Raw genomic sequence first — 14,603 nt, forward strand, 5'->3', positions numbered from 1 at the left:
CAAAGATAAAGCGATATTGATGAACTGATGAACGGCCAAGACGTACCTCTAGGCTTTGAAACGTTGTGGGAGAAAGGCATGCGATGAATCCGGAGAAGTATGCCGGGGCCAGAAAGAAGGATGGGAAGGGCTTGAAGGTACTCGATGCCAATGGCAATGGGCAGCTAGCAAAGCGTTTGAAACTAGAGAATGGTGTGATCGCGTCTGTGATGTAGAGGGAAAGCCATGGCTGATGCTTGAGGGTGAAAAGAGAAAAAAGTAGAGTATGCTGTAGCCGTTCAGGTAAGAAATAAGTCTTATCTTAACTAAGTACTATATAGAATATGAAAACATACGTGTATTTGGAAAACACAAAGGAAAAACCAAATGGCTGCTGTGATAGACTGCACCTAGCAGGTAGCAAGAGGAAACAGAGAGGGCCACAGTGAGATGCTGACATGATTGATAGCTGTGTCATTGTGGGGTTCCTTTGTTATCGAATGGGGAATTTTGGAAATTATAAAATAGGCTTTCCCATCCCATTACATCATTTGCTCCCGTAAGGCTTCAGAAGCAAGCCTTGACACATGCTCATGGAAAAAACCCCAAACATGCTCTTCCAAGAAATCAAGACAAGTTCACAGTTGGTGCAACATTGCTTTTATTGGGGGTCCAGGGAACATATAACAGTGTCTCATAAAATATCAACACAGTCACACTTTGTGCTTGGCTACCCTTGTAAAAAAATCCCCCTTTATTTATGAACTCACGTAATGAAAATTGGAGGAATAGAGTCAATACAGATCATTTGAAAACAAGACAATGAGGACAAGAAGAGGTCTCTGTCTGACCAATGCCAGATCTCTTAGGTGGAAGTTTTATAAAAGTGAAATGACTAGGTGCTTGCCCTTAAGTAGATGCAACTTAACTGACTCTATCAAGGCCGAACATCGTCTTGAGTTCCTCTGTTATACAGTCGACCACTTTTAAAATCACTACTAAATGTCAACTGAATGCAAAGAGGCTGTTAAAGGATGAGGTACTCTCATGTCTAGCTTCTTAGGGCCAAAGTATTCTTGAGTTGGTGCCATGGCAAAGCTATTGATATTTGAATGATGAAAGTTCTATCAAAATCATCAGGCAGTTGCACTTACAAATATATGCTGTGCAGAGTTAGGTCACACGGTTCTCGTCAGAAAAGCCCACTTGTGTAGGTGAGTGAAGACTTCTGAACTTAACGATACAATTGAAAACACAATACACATAAACTTTTGGTCATGTGACGGCCTGTGGAGATGAACCTTTGGTCATTTCCAGAATTAAAGATAGCAGTTCAGAGGTCGTTATGTTTTCACCCTGAGAGGAGAAGGCAACAGAAGTGCAAATTAGAGCAATCGACTAAGCATGTTTTCTGATTACCTGAAGGATAGTTCCATTGATCAATTTGAAGTTTATATTCACTTAGGCAAAATCCCAAAGCCCTGACACTTGTTCGTTCATGAGTTTCTGAGCAGGAAGCCCTGGTTTATGGATGCAGCTCTACCACACCCAACTGCATGACCTTCCCCAAAGTCACTCTGATACTATGAGCTGTAGCTGTACCTGGTCTGACACAAGGACATGTCAATCACCTGGTATATGTCTCCCTAGTTTTTCTTCTAAAAAATTTGACACCTCATGAAAACCAAAGTGTATAATCTCATCAGAGTCTGGCCCAGACGCAAAGACCTAAAATGCTGACCAGTTCTTCTCTTTCATTTTTGCTCAATATTCTTTCATGAGAACATGTCCTGTCACTGCACTGTAATTTAACTAGACCAGTGAAAAATTGAGGGGCGAATTAAAAGAAACATCTCTCTTGGTTATCACAGAAAATACAAACGGCTGCAGAGAAAGAAGTACTACTGTGACACGGATCACAATACTTTAACTCGGTATTTTAGATAATGAAATTCGCAAGTCTGAACTCTATGTGCCATTGTGATAAATCATGCAGCCTCACACAAAACTTCAGTTTTCTTATCTGCAAGATGGGTGTGATGATCGTCCATATTGGGTAGGGCTGCTGTGAAGCTTGAGTTCTCTTGAAATCTCACACTGAGTAACTCAATAAATACCCATTATTATTAAGTTAATGGGGGAGGTGTCACAATTTCTCCCTATTACCAGTCACTCACACTAGTTCTAAGATTGAAGAAATATGATTATAATATTGGCACACCTGAGGTAGGAGCTGAAGGTATGTATGTGAAGTCCTTACCTGACGTCTAGGTATAATGATCTCGACTCTGGAGTGAGATTAACTAGAGGTAGGGATTCCGAATTTCTAGACCCACCTCATGGATTCCTTCTTGTATGGCTTAGCTCACAATATTAAATACATGTAATGGTCACTATTTTCTCCTTCCTTTCTGTTTATCTAAATATTTTAGCACCATTCAAGATTCATCTTGCATTTTGGTCTACTTCCTTTGAGAACTTTCATCTCTGAATTGGCCCAGTTCCTGGCATCTCCTCCCAGCTTCTTATCTTTTCTTTCCTCTCTCTTATCATCTACAGATTGACCTTGTTACTTATCTTGTTGCACAGTTTGTGTAACTCTAACTGGATTTAAGCTCCTTGGAGGCAGCAACCCCATCTACAGAACCTAGCTTGCTTGATAAAAACCACGTTTGGCTGGTTGGAGTTGGTGGGCTAATGTGATATTTCTTTGCCAGCGTCTAGTTCCTCCTATTATTTTATCTTTTGGAATGATGGCCTCTGACTGCATTATTAGTTCAAAAATACGTGTTTATTTTCTTGGTCATTATGAAGCTCGACCTGTGTGTGTGGCTGAAGATGAATGAACTTATTGCTTTCATTTTGTCCCGGAAAACATCAACATATGTGTGTCATTTAAAATTGGTGCATTCAGAAGCAATTCATATGAAGAAAACTTTAAAAACTGACTGTCACACTAACTATAAATACAGACAGAGGGATATACACAAGGAAGGGAAGGGTTCTTGGCTCATTAGAAACCTAGGTGTCTTTCTGTTATTATTATTAGTTTCTTTTTTCTATTTCTTGGAAAGTTTGCCTCTTGGTCTGAGAGTTCTATTGGCAGCAACTGCATCAGGTGGATTTGCTGTCAGGAAAGGGGTCTTCAGAAGATTCTTTGTTTCAACTTCTCAGTTGGCTTGAGGGGTCATCAATGGAGCAGTCTCAGGGTCTTTGTCCCTTCCCCGGGGAGGCATTCCTGAGGAGGAGGGGGTTGAGGGGTAGAGGACAGGCTGAAGGGAACATCAACACAACTAAAAAAACAATAGAACATGTCACAGAAAGTTATCACATTGACACTATCATACAAAGAAATACATGTAATGATACTTAGAAAGCATACCATTTCTAATTATAGGTGAAATGCTGGATCAGGAGGCAAGTGGAGCTTTGTTCTCACTGCTCACCTTTCTCAAGTGTAAACCCATCAGCTGCATCACCTGGGCGTTTTTAGAGCCCACTCATCCAATCTTTCTGGGAGCAAATGCCCTAAGGAACAGCTTCCAGCTTATCCAATGGGGGCCTTACTGAAATAAGACACACCGGAAAGGAGGAAAAGAACGCAAGACATTAAGACCAAATTCAAATACATCTACGAAGGACATGCTCAACAGGTGTCAGTGCCTAACTGCTCAGGAAAGCCAGAGCCACAGGAATTGTTCCTCCTTACAGTTAGCTTTGCTTTCTCAGTGTCTGGCCCACAGCGTGGCCCAGAGGGGAGGGAAGAGGGAAGGAGAGGGGAGGGAAGAGGGAAGGAGAGGGGAGGGAAGAGGGAAGGAGAGGGGAGGGAAGAGGGAAGGAGAGGAGAGGGAAGGAGGCAAAAAGGAAGGGAAGCAGGGAAGGAGCAACAGGAAGGGAGGAAGGAAGGGATGATGAAAGGCAGGGAGGGTGGGGAGAAGAGGGAGAAGAAGGAGGGAAAGGCAGAAAAGGGGCTTTTGACCATGCTAACATTTCCCTTTGGAGGCGTGGATTTAAAGGAATCAAGTGGAGAGAGGGTTGTGAATCTCAGCAGTGAGGAAGCAACAGCAAGCCATTAAAAGGCAGGCAGAGGGACAAAAGAATGCGCTCAGGAAACAGAAAGGGACGTGCTGTGTGGATTTCTTCTCCGTTAATGTGGAAGGAGATGGGCTTAGCTCTCAGATCAGGAATCTCCTTCTCCAGCTGGATAGCTCTTTGCCTTCTTCAGCTGTCCCTCCTTTCTGTCACTGTCCCTTCCTGAAAACCAGCTCCAGTCTTTGATACTGTTTTTGCACCAAGGGAAAATGTGTGAGTGAGTACAGAACCTGGAGGTGGAATCAAGCATAACTTTGGGAGTGTGCCTGTGGGCACAAATAGATCCATGCATCCTGGGGTTGATCCTGGGTCTCTATACTTCCGAATAGCTTAAAGAATGCTCAGCGTTAGGGAAGAATTTAGAGACCAGAAAATCCAGCTTACTCTTTTGTACAGATAAGGCTATTTGGGCAAAGTTGTAGCTCTTTCTCCTTTTCGTTCTACAAAAGTGATATGAATGAAATATACTTGGAAGGTGGTTTTTTAATTTATCTACCGTCTTTGTGGTCAATCTTTTCATTATGCAAACCAAAGGCTATGTAAGGAGTTAGGTGCACTAGACGGGACACACTACTCCATAACCCTAAGCACTTTGGATACAGTAAGAATGGTGATTCTCTAGTTGGCAGATTAGTGCATGTTCTTTTTCTTTCACTAAAACCTGTGAAATACAAGTGCTAGATATCATTGATATTTTCCTATTCTGGACAAGCACGAACTAACTAATCCTGGAAAAATAACTAACTACACAACTAATTACATATGGTGATAGAGTGGAGTGCTATACTTGTGACATAAATTAATAAATATGTAAATAAATATGATATATACACACACACATACATATACAGAAGACTCATTTATTTAGGATGAGATTCATAGGTAATTATATCAAGGACTGATGTTTCCCATAAGCTTCTGCGTGACGCCTATGGCCAGGTGTCCACAATCACGTTAGTCCCTGTGTACATGAACAGGTGAGAAGTAGACCATGTGCTGTTTTGGTGTAGCCAAGGGGGAAATGTCTCATCAAGAATATAAATAAGTGAACCATCAAATTTGAGATGTCTATTATAAGTCAAATGCTTGATTAATGAATTAGCTTTTTTGGGGCTCTATGGCTATTTAATTAGAATGAGTAATATCTTGCATCATCTCAATGTGAGCCTCCCTTGGAGTCCTTTGTGTGTCCCAAATGGATGAGCATAAATTAGGGTCTTTGTATCACCTTGCTAGGGGTGGGGTGGGGATGGCATTGTGATCATTTGCATCAAGAGTCTGTTCACCTCCTGGGCACGTGACCATTGCCAAGTGCTAGGCTGACCAATGAGCTATTGCTCTGCAGAGATTTTCCATCAACAGACAGATCTTCAGGACCAACTCCTCGGATGGGGGGAGTCCAGGATGATGGCCTCCAGTGGGAGAATCAGCAGCTTTCTCGCGTGGTGTCAAGACGCCAAAAGGAAAGTGGATGTTAGTCCGTCAGTGACCCAAGGCAAAGTTTCATTAGTTACCATGTGCGTGCCGAGTGGAGAGCGAGAAAAGCAAAACACCGGTCAAGTTCATTACCGTGATTACCTTGACTGCGTTAAGATGCTTCTCTGGGCCGGAGGCTAATTTTTCTGGCATTGCAGCTCACTATTTCAACAAAGGAAAGGGATTTTTCTTGACGAATTCTGATCATGACCAGATCCTCTACTATTTCAAGTTGTACGAAGTTAGGAGGGTGGTGAAATCAACTCATGTGTAGCACGTATACGGCACAAATCATGCAGGCGTCCACAGCAAAGTAAGCCTTGGCAAGCGCACGGATTGCCAACATGTAGATCACGCATCCCCAAGCTTGCATTACAACCCGGACCTTTTGTTCTTACATTAGTTAAGAAGGAATTAACAAAAATAAACGGACTTTAAAATCATTCTGTTTCCAATGGTGAGAAATGCCCGAGTGGGGGTGGTAGAAGGAGTGGGGAGAAGAACTCAAGAAGGCAACATGTAAAACAGCACACAACTGCGTGCCCATTAGTATAATTATACATTGCAAATTATATCGGATGTATCTAATATCCAATTTTTTGAAAGCTGATTCCACTTGAGATTTCAATAACAGCATCAACATTTTGCAGGTGGCGCCTTCTGCACAGGCTCCAAAGGGAATTATTCTTGTGCTGTGCTTACCAGCCTCTAGTAAAGGCTGAAGCTCCTCTCTAAGGGACCAAGGAACAATGACACGGGAAAATGTTACCCTGATAGAGAAAGGGAGAGAAGAGGTTTCCCATATGTATCATGCGGCATGATTATTCATTCTGGTCCTTGCATGCATCTGATACTTATTTGCTTCCAGCAATGAGAAATAAACTTAAGCACAAACCTCGTTAGAAAACGTGGAGGAGGCCCCAGCGATCCTTATATGGAAAGCTAAGCAGCTGGAGGTGTTTTAGATGAACAGGATAACAGCAAAGTGTACGGCAGGCAGCCGGGCAGATTCTCCCTTTGATTGAAAACAGCCCTACCCTACACTCATCTCCCCTCAAACAAATGATTCATTTGTCCCGAAGAGGACACGAGATCCAAGCCCCGGGTTGAGGATTTGGTCCTCATTTTTCTGTATGAGCTGAGCAGTGATCAAAGAACCAAAATATGTATTCGTGAGCTTGGACAATGAAGCATATTCTTCAAGCTGATTGGATCCATTTCCTTGATTCCTTCTTAAAGTTCTCTCCATTAATTAGCCAGGGTTGCTACTGAATTATTTAATTATCTGCACTTTTGTGCAATGAAATATGTTGTCATATCACACGCTTTATCACGCTGTTACTGTTCACACTTCGCGATGCCTCTAGTTAGCAGTTTCCTTTGTTCTGCTCAGTAAGTGGCTTTAGGAAGGGGCTGGGCCAGGAAGGAGGAGCCTGGGGGGCTTGTAAAATAAAATCATACATTCCTCGAGCATATGCAAAACTTTATGCATTTACATGAATTTCTTTTTAGAAATTAAATTGCAATTCCATTTGGAATAAGCTAAGAGGCGCATGCCGATGACTTTGAATCAAGCCACAACAGTACGACTGGATGCTGAGTGCCATGGGAAAATGACGATTTTTTTTTTTAAATCAGCAAGGAATGTCTTCAACTAGGAAGAAGTAAATTATGATAATTACTCTTAATGGTCAGATCCTTGAGCATTACTAATTAGCATTTATTGCCTGGATTATAGAACAATGCTTGTGAAACTGAACTGCGATTGCTCTTTTACAATGAAGACTGGAAAAAGGCAGTGGAGCAAAAAGGCAGACAAGTAGAGTCAGAGACCGGAGAACACAGTTGTTGAGCCCGCAGCTCGCCTTGCCGTGAAAGCCTCACAGCTCTCCGAAGACCTCCCTTCGGGACCATCCCAATGAGCTCCTCGGCAGTAACGGCTCACCCTTACATGATATTACAATGAAGGCACACATTGGAATTGGGGTTATGATACCATTTTGATGCAATATCCGTTGGGAGAGTTTAATAATGAAGAACTCGCTGTTTGAGAAAACGACAAGTTTTGTTTTGTTTTCACTTAAAAAAACAAAGACCAAATAACTCAGTTCCCACTGAATCAAATTTTACATCTATTACTCTAGTTTCTCTGAGAAGGACTACAGTAGTTGAAATAACTTAGGAAAGGCCATTGGTATTCTGGCTGAAGATTCTTTTTCTCATTAGAAATTTGCAAAAGGAAAGACAAAAAATCAATTCTGAAATTAAAAAGAAATTGGATATTATTTTAACAGGCCAACACAAGTCGTATAAATAAATGTCATCCGTGCTATTTAGCAACTCAAATTCTTAAATAGCCTGGCAGGTAGCAGTAGGGAAAGAGAGAGAAAAAAATGAGCCATTCATCATTCTCATGGCAGTCTCCCTGTTTTCTACCGCCCATTACAGTGAAGGCAGAGAGAAATAAAAAAAGGCAAGAAAAACATCACGGCACATGAAGCCACTATGAAATGCAGTCTCGGGTCTCCCCAGTACGTTCCGTGCATTATCTATTTCCTTTTTGGTTTGAAATAATAAGTTTGACTAAATCTTTGAGAGTAAACAGGCTGGTAATACAGAAATTAATTCTGCTGAATGCGCAAATGCATTTGGATTGCTGAGATGCAAATAAGACAATACTTTTCTTCTGACATACAAAGCGGATTAGTTTAGAATGTTAAATTTGATTTTATTAGAATATATTAGCAGTGTTTTAATTAATACCAATCAAACATTTTCTTTTCCTGGGGCTTGATATGTTCCTCACACTTTCTAAATTATCTCCCCCCCCTCAATCAAAACCCTCCAGCCAATCACCAAAGCCTTTTGTTACAGTCTTCATAATTTTACCGTGTTCAATGGAAAACTAGGAGCAGTTTACCTAAAGGTGTTTTGCCCATTTTAAAAATTCATCTCCAGGTGCTGGATTTAAATTGAAATAACTGATCATGCGTACACTTGGTTGGATTTCGGAAGGTGAAATTGTTGTACATTTCATAAAACAATGACTGTCATTTTAAATTGGGGTCATGGAATGCTGCAAAAAGGACTTGTTGGCTGGTTCGTACTACTTGGCTTTATCTTCACTAGAGCTTCGTAGAGCCTGTTACATTTCTAATTGCCTCGGTTTGTAGCTGGCCCTCTTTGGAAACACACACACACACACACACACACACACACACACACACACACACACACACACACACCCCGGATAAAAGGGGGGAGGGGGATCTAGTTAAAATGACGGTGAATCCGTGGGCCCGCGAACTGCATTGTAACTGCGTGCTCCAAGGAGGGGTGCATTACAGTTCACTCATTATCCGCTCCTTTTCTCACACGCTTCCTGTCCTGTGCCCCAAAGCTCCAGTTCACTTTTTTTCTCTTTTCTTCCCGCAACAGGCCCCCTCCCCAATTCCCCACCTTTTTTAAATCTGCAAGCTGGATTTACACTTTTAAAGATCGCTATCCATAATGCCCTGCTTGTTTCCATTGCACTCTCCCTTTAAAAGACAGTCCCCTTTAATTGATGCGTCTGGGCTAGTCTAGACTGGTAGTGATTGAACCAACCACCAATTATGTTATTCATTTCACTGAACTTCACTGATGAGCCCGGTGAGGAGGAAGGGGTGTTGAGAAATCTGCCCTTGCACTACAGCAGGGCCCGACTGAAATATCAAATCGGTGCGTTGTTGTGTACGCCTAAATGCCTATGTGATCAGTTGGACGATAGCAACATCAGAACCTGAGAGCTCCCTTTAAAACATGTAAAAACAAAACAAGGCGAAACTCAAAACAGCAAAAAAGTAAATCGAAAAAGGGTGCCTTGGAGAATAAAGGGAGACACTGGTATTCCATGACTACCCTTTTCTCATTTCAAGTCACAGGAAAACGAGGTCTTGGGTGCTTGTATTGACCCCTGCGTACGTTTTCATTGAAATAAGCTGCAGAGGAATTTTGACTTCAAAAATCTCCCAGTGTTTGGCAAATAGCGAATGATTTGATATGAGTCATGTGGTAATATAGACCAATCTATTAAATAGATGCTTTTTCATAATTTCCAAATACCTATGCATGCACATCAGCTAAAATGGGGAAAACCCCACATTAATCCATTGTATAGAGACCAAACAATGGCTGACAACGTTTCCTTTGAAGCATATTTGGGAGATCAAAGGCTGGAGCGTAATAGGTGCACATTGCCGCTGCACCGAGGTTGCAATAATAGGCAGGGTGCCATTGCTCTGCAGTTAATCTTCTCATTTCAGTTTTTTCATACAAAATGGTTTCTTGACGATGATTCAAAATCAATGACTAAAACTTGCAATAAACATTTCAAAAGAAAAGCAGCAAAGAACAATTTCCTTTACCTTTGATTACACATATAAAATGAGTTTACCACCAATATAAAGCCTTTTGAAGAAAAAAAAAACATGTGAAGTCAGGGTTAATTTAGGTATTTTCAAAAAACAGAAGACAACGCTTGGCCTAGAAATACTCAAATTGTTCAAATGGAATTGTATATCTGAACAAAGGGGACGCAACAAAGGAAAGGTAAGTTCCTATTTCTCTCTCCGACTATGCGGTGGGCCAAAATCACTGTAATAATTCTGCTTAAAAAAAAGTTAAATTTTGCAGAAATTACAAAACCAGCAGGGCTAATAATTACTTGGAGACGATTATTTTACATGCACAGTTTGGTGTTTAGATAACTTGGAGTTGGATTAACGTGAAATCTTGATAAATTTTATTCAATATCAATATCAAATTAAGAATAATAGGCATTGATACCTTCTAAAAGATACCATAATCATTGATACCTTCTAAAAGATGCCATAATCAGGGTGTGTGTGCATGTGCGCGTGCATGCTGGTGTTGTCTCTTTGAATATATTCAGAAAATCTGTTTCCAATCTCCATTACTTTTCAGTTTATTACATGAATGGCTTTTCTAAGCTGCAAAGCAAGGAAGCAGTCTCCCTCCCTCCTCTTTTATTTGATTTCACCAACCCTTGCAAAGAAACACAAATCGAAAATCTACTAACATCATACATCATAATACCCTACATGTAGAATAGCACAAATACAATTTTTAACCTGTTCATTTTTTAGCTCAAACTAACAGCTCACAATTGTCAGAGTCAGTGTATTCACTAGCTAGCCATACATGATCCATATACCTGGGCACTGCACATGTAACATATCCGCATGCACATTCTAATTGGGCACAATTTTAAGATTAACTGTTGAGTTAAAAGTTGGAGGCCTGGGGCATGCTGGGACTTCAGTTGACACGTTCTGAGGGCAAGCACCAGGTACCGAGCTGTTCTTGTTATGCTCCAGAGTACTGTGTGTTGCTCTCAAGGAAATACCATGTAGCTGCATCCCACAAGCCTCAGGTATCAGTAATGCATAAACATATACGGAACAGCCGAGCCGCTGTAATCAAGGAATGTAGACGACTGCAGCAGACATGTCCGTCACCTGATTCCCTCTGACAAGGCTAACCTCAGCGGTTCACTCAAGCACTTCAGACAAACTTTCTTTTCTTTCCTTTTGGGCTTTAAAGAAAAAAGTTTCCCCGACGGTCCAGGACGCAAGGGCACGACTCGCAGCTCCCAAGAGCCTAACCCGTGGATTGAACGGTAAACATCACAAGTTAGGGTCTCAGGGATTGAGAGGCGCGCAACACATGTTTCTTTCTTGAGACAAAATGAAGCAAATCAAGAGTGACAGGCAATTTCGGCTCAAGGTTCTTGACTAAAAGGCCACAAACAGGTGGCACGGCGATTCCCCACATGCTAAGCTTCCTGAGTTTGGAAAATTCAGATTCATTTAAGAAAGCAAGCACTCGAGCACGCGCGCGCACACACACACACGCAAATACATACAATAGCTCTGGGCTCGTATACATACCTGAACATACAATCACAAGTATATCAGGGGAAGAAAGAACAAAAATAACGCTTTCAAGCTTTGGACAAAATATTTCATCCCCAAATGGGAAATAATCTAAAGGGACCCGGAAATACCCAGGCTTGAATAAACAAAACAAAGCAAAACCGGTGATTTACAAGAAGCATGAAAGGGCTCTCAAAGCTTGCCCTGCCTTCACCCAGCACGAAGAAGGAACAGACACCGGGAGGCAAGTCTTCCCCGTGGCACGCATGCTGCATGCCAAAGGCACAGACGCCAGGCTTGGAGGAGGAGAGAGCCAGGAGTGAGCCGGGGAGGCTGTGGGGAGAACAAATAGGAAAGCGTTGGAAACTCACCCATTCGAAGCGAAAGTGGGCTGCCGGCTGCGGTCCCGCCGTCCAGAGCGAGGGGGAGATAGGAGCTTGTGCCGCTCTGGCCGAGGTGTTTCAATAGAGGCCGCTGACCGGGGCGGGGAGGGGAGGTGGGGGCAGGAAGCGATACACCAAATCTAGAGACCGGAGCTCTGCAGTTTATGCTTTGATGAGGGGCGGGGTGGGGGTGGGGGTGGCGAGCAGGGCAGTTTGGTGGTAGTAGAGGGAGGAGCGGGGATTGGTCAAATATTGAAAATATTCCGTGAAAAAAAAAAGGCGGGGGTGTGGGGGACAGCGAGAATGCTCATCAGAGCTGCTAAAAAAACCCAAAACTCACCCAAACCCCCCAAAAACAAAACCCCAAATTCTTCCTGTCTTTTTTTGGAGGGTGTCCACTCTGCCAGTCCTGTAAACCGGGTGACCGCAGGGGGGTGGGGGTGGGGGGGCTTTCTCTACATCAGCTGCTGACTGGAGTCAAGGCCAGGTCCCCAAGAGCAGGCACCAGGCTGTCATTTGGTAGGCAAGATGTGGGAAAGGGTGGGTGCAAGCTGGGGAGACACGTACCCTCCACCCCACACCCCCCCACTCCCCCACCGCGGATCCTTAGCAGTCTTCTGCCAATCTTTCTCAGGAATGAGAAGTCTAACGCCCCTCCATCTTCGCAGGCAGCTACTGGTGCTGTACCTGATAGATAGTCACTTTCCTGGGCAAGGGCTGCGCCTGTGCCCTCTCCGAAAGAGAAACCCAAGGGTGGGAACTGGAAGCAAACAATCTGCCCCTTTCTCTTTCCTTCCTTCCTTCCTTCCTTCCTTCCTTCCTTCCTTCCTTCCTTCCTTCCTTCCTTCCTTCCTTCCTTCCTTCCTTCCTTCCTTCCTTCTTTCTTGTCTTCCTGAGGCCTGAGCAAGGTAGAAGGAGGCTGGCTGGTCAGAGAGAATGACAAAGCAACCTTGCGAGGAGGACTCCTGAAGGAGCTTCTAGTGGTTAACACTAGAGTACATATGTATTTCCGTAACGAAATAAAATAGCTCAAGAGTCAGGCTCTCCAGACACCACCCCCCTCGAAAAGATCGACTCAAACCACCAAGGCAGATAAATGATGTCTGCTCTCCCTCTCCAAAGAAAGGGTCTCTAAAAACATCGCTGCCACCCCCAACTTTTTTTTTTGTCTTCTCACCTCTGTAATCTCCACAGGCACCATCGTCCGTTGAGTTCAGTTCGGGATCTCTCCTTTTTCTCCCATCCCTTTTCCTCTTCCTCTCGGAAGAGCTAGTCAGTGGTCGTCACCCCTCATTTCTCTCTCTTTCCTTCTCTCTCCACCTCTCCCTCTTTGCTTTACCATTAAAACGTAGTAAGAAAGGCCCTTTAGACATAGCAGCATGAAGTGGCTGCCTTTGAGAAAGCACATTAAATCTTTACTGGCTCCCTTAGGCTTCAGTGAAGAAGCAGAAGACAAGAGGGGGAGAAAAAAGGAGGGGGAGGAAAAAAAGATTGTAAGGGAGGTTGCTGACGGACAGCAAGCATCAGGCACAAATCAGCGACAAGTCGAATTTTCCTAGACCACACTGCCCCCTTTCTTCTGGGCTCTCTCCCTGGCTCCTGGAAAGCCTGCGTGTCTGCTTACAGGAGGCAACAGGGCGCCTTTGCCAACCATAGTGCGGATTCCTCGCATGCCTGCTGAAATCTCTGGCAGAATAAGGAATCAATATCCCCCTCTAATCACCTTTAGCTCCTCTGCAGCTCCCCCCCCAAGAATCCACTGGGCTCTGCTCGGCCGTCTCCCCACCCCGCCCCCCCTTGCCAGACGCCCACATACAAAGCTGTGGTCCTGTCATTTCTCACTTCCTTCCATATCTCAGAGACAAGCCTCTCTTCTAAGATCCTCTCGCACTTGCCGGCGCTCTGCGGCAGCATGGCTCATCCTTGACTCTCAGCACGGGCAGGCGCACCCAGGCCTCTTGCAGACTGCTAATGAGACCCCAAAATGCACCAGCAGGTCGGGGGAGCGCCAGACAGTGTCTTAGACAAATACAAAATTCCTCAGCCGGCTGGACTGAGATCAGGTATCACATTTTCTCAAAGGGGGAGAAAAAAATGGAGAGGATGGAGCAAAGAAGTGATTGCAGATTCTGCTTCTTTATCTGATTGTTTCACATTCTAGAGGATTTTTTTTTCCTTAAGGATGGGGGGGAGGGAAGTCCCACAAGTGCATGTGTGAGTGCAAGCAATGTGTTCTGAATGTAATGTGAAGCTCATTCTGTTTTCCTTACGGATGCAAAGTCAGGGGACCCAAACATGTCTCTGCAATGGCATTTTAGAGGGTCGAAAAGCAGGGATTTAAACCTACATCCGTGATTTAGAAAGACTCCATCGGCTTGTGATGGCCACAGTGCTCGGATGCTCGCTCCTTGCCACGGCTGCCTTCCGCTGGGGGACTTTCTCGGCTCTATGAACTAATTTCCTGCTTAGATCTCGCCTCTTGACATGGAGTCACCGGTGGCTGCATCTCAACCTAACCTTTTGCTTTGACTGCAGACAGTGTCCTTTTTTTTCTAAAGCATCCCCCCACCCCACCCCACCCCCGCCGCAAACATAGACACTTCATGATGAGCTTTTGGTCCCTAGTTAATGATCACTGATCGTTCAGATGGCAAAAGGAGGCACAAGAACGACAATGACAGGTTGACTTGAAAAACAGAGCATCTCTTATTGTCTCTATTAGCACCTGTTTTTAAAA

The 14,603-nt window shown here is 43.6% G+C and overlaps 1 long non-coding RNA gene across 3 annotated transcripts; it reads right to left on the bottom strand.

The window, feature by feature from the left end:
- Nucleotides 1–622: 622 nt before the first annotated feature.
- On the bottom strand, nucleotides 623–13,574 carry LOC142445165 (uncharacterized). 3 transcript variants are annotated; one of them, XR_012783992.1, is made up of 3 exons: nucleotides 11,855–13,574; nucleotides 5,650–5,709; nucleotides 623–3,545 (listed from the first exon to the last, which is right to left on the bottom strand). It is a non-coding gene; the product is annotated as an uncharacterized LOC142445165 (long non-coding RNA). The 3 variants fall into 3 exon arrangements; XR_012783993.1 differs by lacking the exon at nucleotides 5,650–5,709; XR_012783991.1 differs by having other exon boundaries at nucleotides 623–5,709.
- Nucleotides 13,575–14,603: the final 1,029 nt, after the last annotated feature.

The sequence above is a fragment of the Tenrec ecaudatus genome, chromosome 4 (genome assembly GCF_050624435.1).
Source record: "Tenrec ecaudatus isolate mTenEca1 chromosome 4, mTenEca1.hap1, whole genome shotgun sequence".
Taxonomy (NCBI): Eukaryota; Metazoa; Chordata; class Mammalia; order Afrosoricida; family Tenrecidae; genus Tenrec; species Tenrec ecaudatus.